This window comes from Pipistrellus hanaki (genome assembly GCF_964339955.1).
Source record: "Pipistrellus hanaki genome assembly, chromosome: 3".
NCBI lineage: Eukaryota > Metazoa > Chordata > Mammalia > Chiroptera > Vespertilionidae > Pipistrellus > Pipistrellus hanaki.
In genome coordinates this window covers 103,786,170-103,799,567 of record NC_140505.1, presented here as the reverse complement: position 1 = coordinate 103,799,567, position 13,398 = coordinate 103,786,170, and the positions used below count along the sequence as shown (strand labels likewise).

General features: G+C 40.3%; 1 pseudogene across 1 annotated transcript; it reads right to left on the bottom strand.

The window, feature by feature from the left end:
• Positions 1–6,695: 6,695 nt before the first annotated feature.
• On the bottom strand, positions 6,696–7,736 carry LOC311619979 (E3 ubiquitin-protein ligase RING2-like; annotated as a pseudogene). The gene has a single exon. The product of its transcript is annotated as an E3 ubiquitin-protein ligase RING2-like (transcript).
• Positions 7,737–13,398: the final 5,662 nt, after the last annotated feature.

Genomic DNA, 13,398 nt, shown 5'->3' with positions numbered 1-13,398 from the left:
TTTCCTCTGAATTGCCTCTGACAGTACAATTGGTAAGAGGTATATATAGAGAATCTATATACCCAGTATTCTCAGCACTCATAATCACCTTCAATTATTTTTTTTATTTTTTTATTGATTTTTTACAGAGAGGAAGGGAGAGGGACAGAGTTAGAAACATCGATGAGAGAGAAACATTGATCAGCTGCCCTTGACCGGAATCAAACCTGGGACCCTTCAATCCACAGGCCAACACTCTATCCACTGAGCCAAACCAGTCAGGGCCACCCTCAATAATTCCATTTCACAGATGCAAAATCTGAGGTTGGGCCCTAAGATCACACAGGAGAAAGGATGGAGCCAGCATCTGCACCAGGCAATCTGGCTACACCTCTGAAGTCTTAACCCACTGCAGCCACCCCTCCTGGTGGCTCAGGAGAACCAGTTACAATTGGGGAAAGGCTGAGGTAGCAGGTTACTGAAAGCAGGAAGTTTAAAGTTCCAGTATTTAATTTACAAGTTGATACAAATTTGGCATTCTTTTCGTAAGGTTTGTTTTTATAAAAAACAATGCTTTCCATGTCACACCCATTAAAGACAGTTATTTTCTTTTTCTTTTTTTTTTTTAATTTATTTATTTATTTTTTACATATTTTCTTGATTTTTTTTATTGCCCCCCTCCCTCCCTCCCACACATCCCCTCCCTCCCCATAGTTTTATGTCCATTGGTTGTACTTATATGCATTTATACAAGTCCTTCGGTTGATCTATTATCTCCCCCTGATATCCCTACCCTCCCCACTGTAATTTGACAGTCTGCCTGTTGCTTTACTTTCTCTATATCTGTCTCTTGGTTCATCAGTTTATAAAGATCTTTATCATCCACCGATGTGTGAGGTCATGTGGTGTTTCTCTTTCGTTGATTGGCTTATTTCACTCAGCATGATGCTCTCCAATTCCATCCAGGTTGCTGCAAATGATGAGAATTCCTTCTTCTTTATGGCAACATAGTATTCCATTGTGTAGATGTACCATAGTTTTTGGATCCAATCATCTGCTGACGGGCACCTAGGCTGTTTCCAAATTCTGGCTATTGTAGATTGTGCTGCTATGAACATAGGGGTGCATATATCCTTTCTGATTGGTGTTTCTAGTTTCTTGGGATATATTCCTAGAAGTGGGATTACTGGGTCAAATAGGAGTTCCATTTTCAGTTTTTTGAGGAAACTCCACACTGTTCTCCACAGTGGTTGCACCTGTCTGCATTCCCACCAGCAGTGCACGAGGGTTCCTGTTTCTCCGCAACCTCGCCAACACTTGTCGTTTGTTGATTTGTTGATGTTGGCCATTCTGACAGGTGTGAGATGGTACCGCATTGTTGTTTTGATTTGCACCTCTCGGATAATTAGTGACTTTGAGCATGTTTTCATGTGCCTTTTGGCCTTCCTTCAAAGACAGTTATTTTCTAAGAGACAGAAAATACCAAGTGTTGGCTAGAATGTGGAGAAATTAGAACTCTTTTGCATTGTAGGAGTGTAAAATTGTGCAGCCATCAGAGAAAACCATATGGAAATTCCTCAAAAACTTAAACACACACATATGTAATACCTTAATGAATAAAGAAATTAAAAAAAAATTAAACACAGAATTATCACATGACCCAGCAATTAAATTTCAGGATATATACCCAAAATAATTGAAAACAGGTCTTGAAGAGTTATCTGTACACCCATGTTCATAGCAGCATTATTCACAATAACTAATGGTAAAAACAACCCAAATAACCATCAACTGATGAATGGATAAAGAAAATGTGATATATGAATACAATGGACTATTATTCAGCCTTTAAAAGGAAGGAGATTCTGCAATATGCTACCACACAGGTGAATTTTGAGGACATTATGTTGAGTGAAATAAGTCAGAAAAGACCAAATACTGTATGATTCCACTTATATAAGGCATCCAAAGTAGTCAAACTCATAGAGACAAGAAGTGAAAGAGTGGGTGCCAGAAGTTGGGGGTACAGAGCCTCAGTTTGGGAAAGATAGTAAAGTTCTAGATGGGTGGTGGTGATGCCTGCACAATAATGTAAATGTTGTGCAACTTAATGCCACCAAATTGTAACCCTGAAAATGATTAGAAATGCTAAATTTATATGTATATTTTACTACAAAAAAGTTCTTGCTAAAAATGTGAAAATTAAATAATTAAAAACCACAATGCTTTTAATAATTTATCAGTTAAATTACTTTAAATTTTCCAAAGTATATTCAGGAAGACTCATAGTTATCCTATAGTTTCAAATATCCCTGAGCACAAAGCTCCCTCGGATATTTTGTCTACACAGTGGGATGATGGCACCAGAAACCTTAGAGGACTGCAGTGAGGACTCAATAATGTTATTCCTGCGCCAGTGCCTGAAGGTAGCAGGTCCTGGCCATTAGTCCACACAAGGCCCTCTGTGATCTGCCTGCTGCCACCATCACCTAGGAGATTCAGTTAAGGAAGTGAAATGGCTTCCCCAAAGTGACAAGTCCTGTGCTAAACCATGAAGCTGTGCAAGTCTGCATCTAACACACACCCACACGTAGTGATGTTTGTGCGTGACTGTTGCACCTCCCACCAATACAAACACTTTGAAGATGGGACAAATCTTAGTCATCCTTACTCATACAGCATACATACAGGCTGGGGTAGAAATAGGTTTATAGTTTTGAGTATGCAAAACAGGTTAATCTTATATTTACTAATTACTGTATTATTTTTCATATGAACAACTATATTTGCTCCACCTTATGTGTGTGTGTGCACATGCATGCACACATGTACACACACACACACACACACACACAGTGTCTGGCACCTAATAGCAGCTCAATAAATATTTGATGGGGGGGGGATTCATAAATGTTAGATATGGATGTCTACAAAGTAAACTTATCCATCTGTGGGGAACACTACCAAATTCTTCTGTAATTTATAATATCAAAAAATTTTTCAGCTTCTTTTCCTACTTATTACCAAGAAAAAAAGAGAAATAAGAAATCTGAGAATTGGAGGGGCCACAGAATTTAAGCCACAGGAAATACCTGATCCCAACTCTTGCCTTCAGGAATCAGCCATGGAATGAAGGGAAGGCCCCATATTACTGAAGTCACACACTCTCAATACACATGTGGAACTTCCCATCTACACGTGACATACACGGGCCTACATACATGTCTAATCCTCAGCAGCGATGCTTAAGGGGACAATGTGAAAGGCCACAGGAGTTCTGTCCCTTTACTTAACTTGATACCCGACTAACTAACCAGTCATCAAAACAGATTCTATGGGATACAGCTAGTGAGTTTGGGGCTTCTTTTTGTGGAATTTAGAGCAGAGACACGAAAGAAGCTGAAGTGCTATAGCTGGTATTTCTGTGAAGTGGCGGTTACCCAGGCAGCACTAATTTACATCCTCTATAAAATGGCCTTTACCTTTGGCTGTGGGGAAGCTTGGAAAGAGGCACTCGAAAGATCTGTTCTTCAGAAACCTTCACATAATAACAATCACAGCACAATTCTAGGAGCTATTTCTTACTTCCTCAGTTAGGTCTTACTATTTCCTATCAGCTACTCCACTGCCAAACGGGGCAAGCACGTGGAATGCTTTGGCTTTACACCATTCTGTACTTCACAAAGTAAGTGGTATTTATAACAATATTCTGATCTCCTGTGAGTGCTTTGCTATCTTTTGCTGAGTGAAAAAAAAAATAATAAATAAATAATAAGAAATCTAAGTGGAGAATCAGAACAAAAGGGAAAAAAAAAAAAAAAAAAAAAACAAAACCTAATGAGAGAGTTGTCACTTTTTTCTACCTATGGCTTCTGAACAGGATTATTATACCTATTATCTATTATTATCCAAGAATCTTCCTCCTACTCCCTTCAGGTATTAAACCTCAATTTTAATGTTCTTCCCTAATTTGAACATGCGCAAAAAGTCACAGGAGCCTGGAGTCCACGGGCTATGCGTGCTGGGAGCTCTGCCCAGCTCTGGAGCAGATAGAAAGTACTCAAGCAGACATCTGTCCCCAGGCTAGTCTCAAGAATATGATGTTCTCGTGGGACCAAGTGCCCTTTTTGATCATGGGCAAATATTTATGTCTGCTAGGCTGCCTATGTACTGGTGCTGGGCAGCTTCCCATCAAAAGCAGGCGTGGGGCCCCAATCACAGGAAGATAACTCTTCTACACAATGAGATTATGAACGTCATTCTGAAAATAGGTCCTAGAAGAATTTAAAACAAACTCACAAACACGCTCAAAATTGTATCCTAATCTATTATCTTTTTTTCCATATTTCTGGCATTTTAATAGGAAAAATCATCAAACATACATAATAAAGGAACTGCACTGACAGAATACAAAAAAAAAAAAAGACCTCTTTAAATATTGGGTCGGCAGCTAAGTAATTGCGGATTTTTTAAAGAAAATCAAAGACAATTTTTTCATGGAACTAAATAACTTTATTCTGTAATGTATTGCCCATTTTGATCAATGACCTTTTGCCATCTTTCAGGCAGCATCATAATCCCACGTTCAAAAAACTTCTGGTTTTTATTAGCAAAAAACTGAATCAGGTACGATTTGACATCATCATCATTATTGAAATTTTTACCATTCAAGGAGTTTTGTAAAGATCGAAACAAAAAGTAATCAGATGGTGCAAGGTCAGGACTATATGGTGGATGTGGCAAAACATCCCAACCAAGCTCCATTAATTTTTGCCGAGTGACCAAAGTTGTGTGTGGCCTTGCATTGTCATGATGGAATACAACACCTTTTCGATTTGTCAATTCAGGCCGCTTTTCTTCAACTGCATTGTTTAATTTCGTTAGTTGTTCAATGTAGACATCAGAATTGATCGTTCGGTTGGGTGGTAAGAGTTCAAAGTAGACAATTCCTTTGTAATCCCACCAAACTGATAACAAAACCTTCTTTTGATGAATATCAGCTTTTGATGTTGTTTGAGTTGGTTCACCTGGCCTGCTCCACGATCTTTTCCGCTTGATATTGTTGTAAACAACCCATTTTTCATCGCCAGTTATCAGTCGTTTTAAAAATGGATCATTTTCATTACGTTTCTTTAGCAAATCACAGCTGCTAATGCGTTGCGTTAACTGTGATTCTTTCAGTTCGTGAGGAACCCATGTATCGAGTTTTTAAACATAACCAAGTTGTTTTAAGTGATTTTCAATGCATGTATGTGATACATGAAGCTTCTCTGCAATCTCACGTGTTGTACTGTGACAGTCCGAATTGATTATTGCTTTGATTAGGGCGTCATCAACTTCAACTGGACGACCAGAGCGTTTTTCATCTTTGAGTGAAAAATCACCAGAACGAAATTTGGCAAACCAATTTTGACACTGCCGTTCTTTTAAGGCTTCGTCACCATAAACAGCACATAACTTTTTATGAGCTTGCGATGCGTTTTTCCCTTTGAGGAAATAAAAAAGCAAAATATGACGAAAATGTTCCTTTTGATTTTCCATTTTTTAACGAACGCCAAACGAAAACTACAAAACAGATCAAAAAACTTTTTTTACTGATTAACAGCTGAATAGCCAACTATCAAATAACAAAATGTGTTTTACATTTGTACTACGTCTGCAAACCTAAAAATTCAACTGAAGCCATATGTGTGTGAAACCCGCAATTACTTAGTTGCCGACCCAATATATACCTGGAGATTACATAAGACCAATACAATATTTCTTCAGTGAAATCTGTAAATGAACCAAGTTCTCACTGAACTTTAGATTTTGTTTGATTCTTTCCCAGGATCAGAAATTCCAAAATTAGAGTAGGGGAGAAATTGGGAAAAATAAACATTGCATGACAATGAACACTACGTTCATAAAGAACCTTTCTGTAAAGAGAGAGAGAGAAACAGAGAGAGATAGAGAAAGATATTATGGAAGACCATGAAAATAATAATCCTATGAGAACTGATTTTTAAACAGTAAATTTGAGCCTTGGTCTTCATGAAGATACTACAGCTAATATAGAAAACTATAAACATACAAGACTCCAGGGGGAAAAAAGTCAAAATACATATTATTTCATATTATGTAAGGCCTAAACTTTTGAGGGGAGGAAAAAAGATGGCTAACTGAATCTCAATACAGAATCGTTTTCTGGCCATGTGGCTCAACCGCTGGCACATCATCCCATACACCAAAAGGTTGCAGGTTCAATTCCCAGTCAGGGCACATACCTAGGTTGCAGTTTCGACCCTAGTCAGGCCACATACAGGAGGCAACCATTGATGTTTCTCACACTGATGTTTCTCTCTCCCTTCTTCTCTCTGTAGAAATCAATAAAACATATCCTCAGGTGAGATTTAAAAAAAAAAAAAAAAAGAATCCAAAATTATGAAAATCCCTGGGTCAAAGAGTGCTCCAAATGAAACCATACTTTATAAGACATACTACTTAGATATATTTTTAAAAGGAAAGAAAAGGTTCTGAATAACTATAGTCCTTTCCAAAAAGGAAATCTTAAATTAAGGGGAAAAGATTCTAAGAGTATAAACGAGGCTGGCTCAGGAAGAAAGTTGAACAACATATCCAAGATAGTGTCCATAAAAGTAATGATGGTACATCTTTAATAATAAAGAAATAGGCTATAAAAAAAGTTCATTATCCAGACTGGTTTTTGTAAAAGCTCATTTGTGCTCCTTTGGGGTGCATAATAAAGTTCCATGGGTTTGTTCACTTTCCAGTATTTCTCACTGACCAAGTCCAAAGAAAAAGAGCCATTTAATACAGTGAACTGCCCACTGGCTGTTGCTATATAAATGGTATACTGCTTCTCACTGGCTGTATCAAGGTTCATCTGGTTTGATTCTCCTTTGCTTCGAGGTTCTTCTAAAGCTAACCTCACAGCCAGATACTTGGATAAGTGATCAACGGTGGCATTACCAGAAGTCTTTATGTATCTTGTCTGTGCACTGTCATCTTTTTCCATCAGTGTGGGATGAGGCCTGAACACTAACTCAATTTCACTAGCACCATCCATTACTGGATCAATTGCCACTGTTGCATTATCGTTATCAAGCTCAAGCCCAGAATCATCTGATGTTTTGGTCCGTTTGTTGCCAGGCCCTGCTTCCTAATTGCTGTGTGTGGATGCATTACTACAGTGAGAACTGTCACCATTGTCTTCTGCTCCACTGCCATTTTCAATCTGTTGTTTCTTGCCTCGCTGTAGTCTGTTCATGGCCTGTATCTTCAGTCCTTCCTCAATGCTGTGACTTAGTACTTGCTGATTATTGTGCTTATTGATCCTGGCTAATACTCTCTCTTGATGATCTTCATACTCATCACGACTTGGATAAATTTTGCTGATGAGTGCATCAAAGTTCAGATCTGGCCTTAGTGATCTTTTGAAAACTAGCTTTTTCCAACATGTTGGACATTCTTTATTGCCACTTCTGGGGGCTGTGATAATGCAATCTGCACAAAAACGGTGTAAACACTCCTTTGTAGTCATGGTGTTCTTCAACATATCCAAACAAATTGGGCACATTAATTCCCTGTGTATACTTTGAGGTGAAACCACAATTTCCAAGCCATCTGTTATTGCCTCCTGAGGTGTTCGGTGTAATTCATATAAACTGAGTTCCCATGTTTTGCTTAATGGTTGAGTTCCATTCGTCTGCACAGCCTGAGACATTGCGGCTCCCGGCCGGCCCCGACTCCGCTGCCCGCGGCCGGAGCGAGACTCAGGTCCAAGTCACCTTGGCCGCTGGCACCTCCGCACAATATGGCCAGCCTGGGCTTCCGCAATGGAGCTGGGGAACTATAACAGGGGCTGCTCAATATTCATGAGAGACCCCTCGAGGGGGAAGCTGGCTGGGGAAGCTGGCTGGGCCAGCGCTGCGGGGAGGGTGGGGGCGAGCGAGGGGGGCGGAGGGACAGGGACGGGTACAGAGACTTGCTGGCGCGGAGCACCGCTGCGTGCTGGCCTGGAGGCCCGAGCCACTGCCACGCCCCCTAATCTATTATCTTTTAAAAGCAAGAATAATAATACACTCAGATGTATCAAAGAACACAGGAGTCAAGTAGTATAATCATTTAGTCTAATTATATAAAAACTAGAGGCCTGGTACATGAAATTTGTGCACAGGGGGTGGGGAGGTATCCTTCAGGAAATGTCCAAATGCCAGTTTAGGCCCAATCTCACAATCTGGGACTGCTGGCTCCCAACCATTCACCGGCCCCCCAGCCTGATTGTCAATAACCACTTCTGCCTACCAGCCTGATCACTCCTTAACCACTCCCCTGCCAACCTGATTGATGCCTAACTGCTCCCCTGCTGGCCCAATCACCCATAACTGCCCTCCCCTGCAGACCTGGTCCCCCACAACTGCCCTCCCCTGCAGGCATGGTCCCCCACAACTGCCCTCCGCTGCAAGTATCGTCACCCCCAACTTCCTTCCCCTGCCAACCTGGTTGCCCCCAACTGCCCTTCCCTGCCAGCATCTTGTGGTGGCCATCTTGTGACTACATGGGGGCAGCCATCTTGTGCAAGGGCATGATGGTCAATTTGCATATTACCTCTTTACTATTTAGGGTAAATGCTACTACAACATGGATAACCCTCAAAAGCTAAGTGAAACCTTAAAAGAGCAAGTGAAAGAAAATAGCCAGCAAAACCACATACTGCATGATTCAGTGACGTAATGAGATGTCTAGAAAGGGCAAATCTTTTTTTTTTTTTAATATATTTATTGATTTTGTACAGAGAAGAAGGGAGATAGAGAGTTAGAAACATCGATGAGAAAGAGTCATCGACCAGCTGCCTCTTGCACACCCCCTACTGGAGATATGCCCGCAAACCAAGGTACATGCCCTTGACCGGAATCGAACCCACGACCCTTCAGTCCCCAAGCCGAAGCTCTATCCATTGAGCCAAACCAGTCTCGGCTAGAAAGGGCAAATCTATGGAGACAGAGGTGGAGGAATGGTTTTGGGGGCGAAAGGAGGAAACAACAGTGCCTACAAGTGGCCATGAGGTTTCCTTTTTGGATGATGGAAATGTTCCAAAGTTAGATGGTTGCAGAACTTTGTCAATTTACTAAAAATTAATGAATTATACAACTGAAGTAAATTTTATTTTTATATCAGTAAAGCACTAAAAATTTTAAAATTAACCATAATTTCCAAGTGCATAGTCTAATAAACATTCTGAAGAGGATTTAGACAACAGATCACATAATTCAAGGTAAAGTGTCCAGGTAATGAATTTCAGTCAAAAGAGCCATGGGGTAGTTCCCAAATCCTCCTCAGAAAATCCTGTACCATACCTCACAGCTCTTCCAGCCTCATCACCAGCAGCCTCAGGAAAGAGCTCCCTTGGTGATTTTCCTAGCACTCTTTTTAGGGCCTTGGAAACAAAACTTTTGACTTCTTAGTATTCGCCTGTTTGGACTTCAGCTTTTCTCCATGGCACAAGCCTACACTACACAGAAGAGAAAACCTGGTTCCCGTGACTGGTATCCATCAGTCACAAAGCAAGGCCGTCCACAGCCAGCAATCACGAGCTCTCCAACGAAATGACCTTTGGTAAGCACTAGGGATGTACTGCACAGCGGGCTAAGGACAGCCAACACTGCCGTACAGTCCATAGGGAAGTTGTCAGGAGTACATCCTGAGCTCTTGTCGCAAGGATAATTTTTTCCTCTTTTTCTCTCTTTTCTCTTTATTGTATGTATATGAGATAATGTATATTAACTAAACCTACTGTGGCAATCATTTCACAATATATGTTAAGTCAAGCCATCATGCCATCCATACACCTTAAACTTATATAGTGATGTATGTCAATTATTTCTGAATAAAACTGGAAAAAAGACTTTTTAACGTTACCTTTGGGATATATCCCGGATGTGATCCAAAAGTTGAAAGGTTTCTCATCTATAAGCAATGCTTCTAGGGCTGCATTCTCTATGCACCTCCCTTCTGGCCAGATTCAGAACATAAAGTCTAACTTAGCACAGGAGTTAGACTTTCTATTGGGAGCTGGCCCACATGAGCTGCGAGCAGAGCGCCAGGGCCCTGACAGACACTGTGTGCTGAGGGTCCCCGTGAGCCAATCCTTGTTGCTGCTGGTGTTTAAAGCTGTATATTCAGGCATCGATGTTTGCCACTTTTCAGTCCTCCCTTTCTAGCTCCATGTGCAGATTGGTTATAGGTTGACAAACTCGTCAGGTAAACCAAACAAGCGTCCTGGACTCCGCCCCTGGGCCCTGTGGGTCACCTTCCCACCTTCTCCCAGCCAGACTGCAGCCACCTGCCCCTCTACTTTCAGCTGCATTGTTTGTGCTCTTAGTTTTGCTTTTTGTTTTAAAACAAATAATCACTATGCTCATGCTCTCGGTTCCACCCAGTCCTTCTCCTTTGAAGCTTCTTTTTCATCTGAAGGCTACCCTTCTCCTCTTTCCTCCCTCCTTCTCGCATATCCTCTGCTAGGGTACCATTTAGGCCTGACTTCAAAATGTCACCCATCTTCCTTTTCCAGTTCCTAGCAGTTCGTATTCTTCACCAATGGCATTTGAGAGTGTTAGAAACGATAAAGACTTCTGTTCAATGTCTCATTTTACAAATGAGAATAGGAGAGACCACTAAATAGCTAAAATGTTTATAGCAGCTTTTCTTATAATTGCCAAAACTTGAAAACTACCAAGATGTCCTTCCGTAGGTGAGTGGATAAACTGTGGTACATCCAGACAATAGAACATTTGTCAGCAATAAAAAGAAATGAGCTCTCAAGCCATGGAAAGACATGGAGAAAACTTAAAAGCATATTACTTAGTGAAAAAAAGTAAATTTTTCTAGTTTGGCTCAGTGGATAGACAGACTGAAGAGTCCTGTGTTTGTTTCCAGACAAGGGCATGTACCTGGGGTGCAGTCTTGATCCCTGGGTGCAGTCTTGATCCCTGACCCTGGCTGGGATGTGAAGAGGAGGCAACCAATCACTGTGTCTCTTTCACATGGATGTTTCTTTCTCTGTCTCTCCCTTTCCTTTCCACTCTCTCTAAAAACCAATTTAAAAAAAATTACCTCAGATTTGAAAAAAGAAAAGAAAAAAAGCTAACCCAAAAATGCTACATACTGTATGATTCCAACTATATGACACTGTGGAAAAGGCACAACTATGGAGACAGTAAAAATACCAGCGGGTATAAGGAGTTTGGGGGAGGGAGGAAGGAATAGGCAGAGCACAGCAGCTGTTCTAGGGCAGTGAAGTTATTCTGTATGATACTACAATGGTGGATACACGTCATTATATATTTGTCCAAACCTACAGAATGCCCAATACCAACAGTGAACCAACTCTAAAGTAAACTATGGACTTTAGCTAATAATAATGTATCCACATTGGCTCATCATTGTTAACAAATGTGCCACTCTGATGTAAGATGTCAATAACAGGGAAAATTATACACAGGGGGTAGAAATATTTGGGAACTTTCTATTTTTCCATCACTTTCTCTGTAAACTTAAAACTGCTCTAAAAAACAAAGTACACTAATGTGAAATCTAAATAAGCAAAGAGCTAAGTGGCACAGTCAGGCGAACGACTTGGGAGCTCTGTACGCAGTACAGATAAATACCCAGAAACCCACCCCTTGTGTTAATAATCACACTGACATGACTCACCTAATGGAAAAACTAATATCATTACATCATCGAGATTCAGAAACACCTCCAGTCCAAATCCAAATTCCGTACATGTGTAACCTCGGCTAGCTGATTTTAAAATTCATGTGGAAGAACTTGGGATTGGAATACCTGCAATACTTCCAGGAAGGGGTCAGGGCGTGAGACCTGCCCTACCAGTGTCAGCGCCTCCATTTTAAAAGAATAAATAACACATGGAATTGAGCATTTGAATTGCAGAAGTGATCATTTGTTTTTTTAAACTTGAAGTGATTGTGAGATTTTTATGACCCAAGAGTGATTAGAAAAGTCATGGGACATGCCTGGGTTTTTAAGGGGAGAGAAGAACGAATTACAGAGCTCCTTTAAGGGAAGCATGGGGAGCAAAAAAAAATAAAGCTGCTTTATGTTCACATCTCTCACATCTTTCTTATTCTGTTAGACAGCAACATAAAGGAAAACATTGCTTAGGAATATATTTGTATGAGGAAAACTAATAGAAGAATATTAACAAGTGATAATCCTAAGATTCAGTGATGGTTACCTCTTGGGAGAGGTTGGCAGGGCTTGAGGACGGAGGGACATTTAAAGATGCTGCTGGAATTTTATATTTTATATTTCAGGTTGGGTAGTGCATATGGTATTTGTTAAGGTTTGAACTTACTCATATGTTACAAATATTCTTTGTATACTGGTAAATTAAATATTTAATACATGTTTTTAGAAAGATAGTCTAGTCTCAAAAGGATGGGTCAGAAATACTAATACAAATAACATGTAATAAAAATGGCATCAAACAGATGTGTGTTCAAATTCCACCGCACCGCTCAGCAGCCACAGAGCCCTGGACAAATGACATAACTACTCTGACCTCAATTGCCGCATGCGAAAGAGGAGGGATAATAGTATTCCTCAGGTGTAACTGAGTAAAATAGGATAGTGCTTAATGAAGAGCGTAGCGGGAGTCTGGCAAAGAGAATAGAAATAACAGCTCTCATCTGTTGTCTGACCATGTGTCCAGAGCATGGGAAGGACCTTACAGGCACAATCACATTGACTTCAAGGTCACGTAGTCACACCCATAGGAGATAGGATTTGAATCTGTAAACAGTCTGATTCCAGTGCTAGGCTCTTAACTACAATGCTGTTCTTTCTCTCTGATAAAACATTAGTAATGGTGTTATTATAATCACTATAAATATTCACAGCTAAGGCTTAAAAATTAGGTTAAAATTTACCTATACATGGCTTAGATGGGAATACTTGACACAAAAGCAATTTACTTCAAAAAGAACCCAAAGAAGTAGTGAACCAGATGGCCAATGTGATCTGACATTTGTCCTATGACTCTCAGGAATTCCAATATACTTTAGGTCCACACAAACAACAGGAGTGCAGCTGAGATCTAAAGTCTTTCCCATCTCTCCCCAAACAGCCTGTTCATTCAGGTCATCTATATGGTTCTAAGCACCGCATCTAAAAAGAAACACAGACAAATGTGAATTTGGACACCCATATCCTTTCACAAACTGTAGGATTGCAGGATACTAACTACCGAGCTAAAAAAGACCACTTTTTAGGGGAGGAAGCATAGTGATTTTCCTATTGGAAGAGGAAACAGATTTATTTTGATGTGCACCCTCTGAGAGAATCTGTGAATACAGCGGGGTGATTTTTCATCCTGGGACAGAGAATTCACTTACA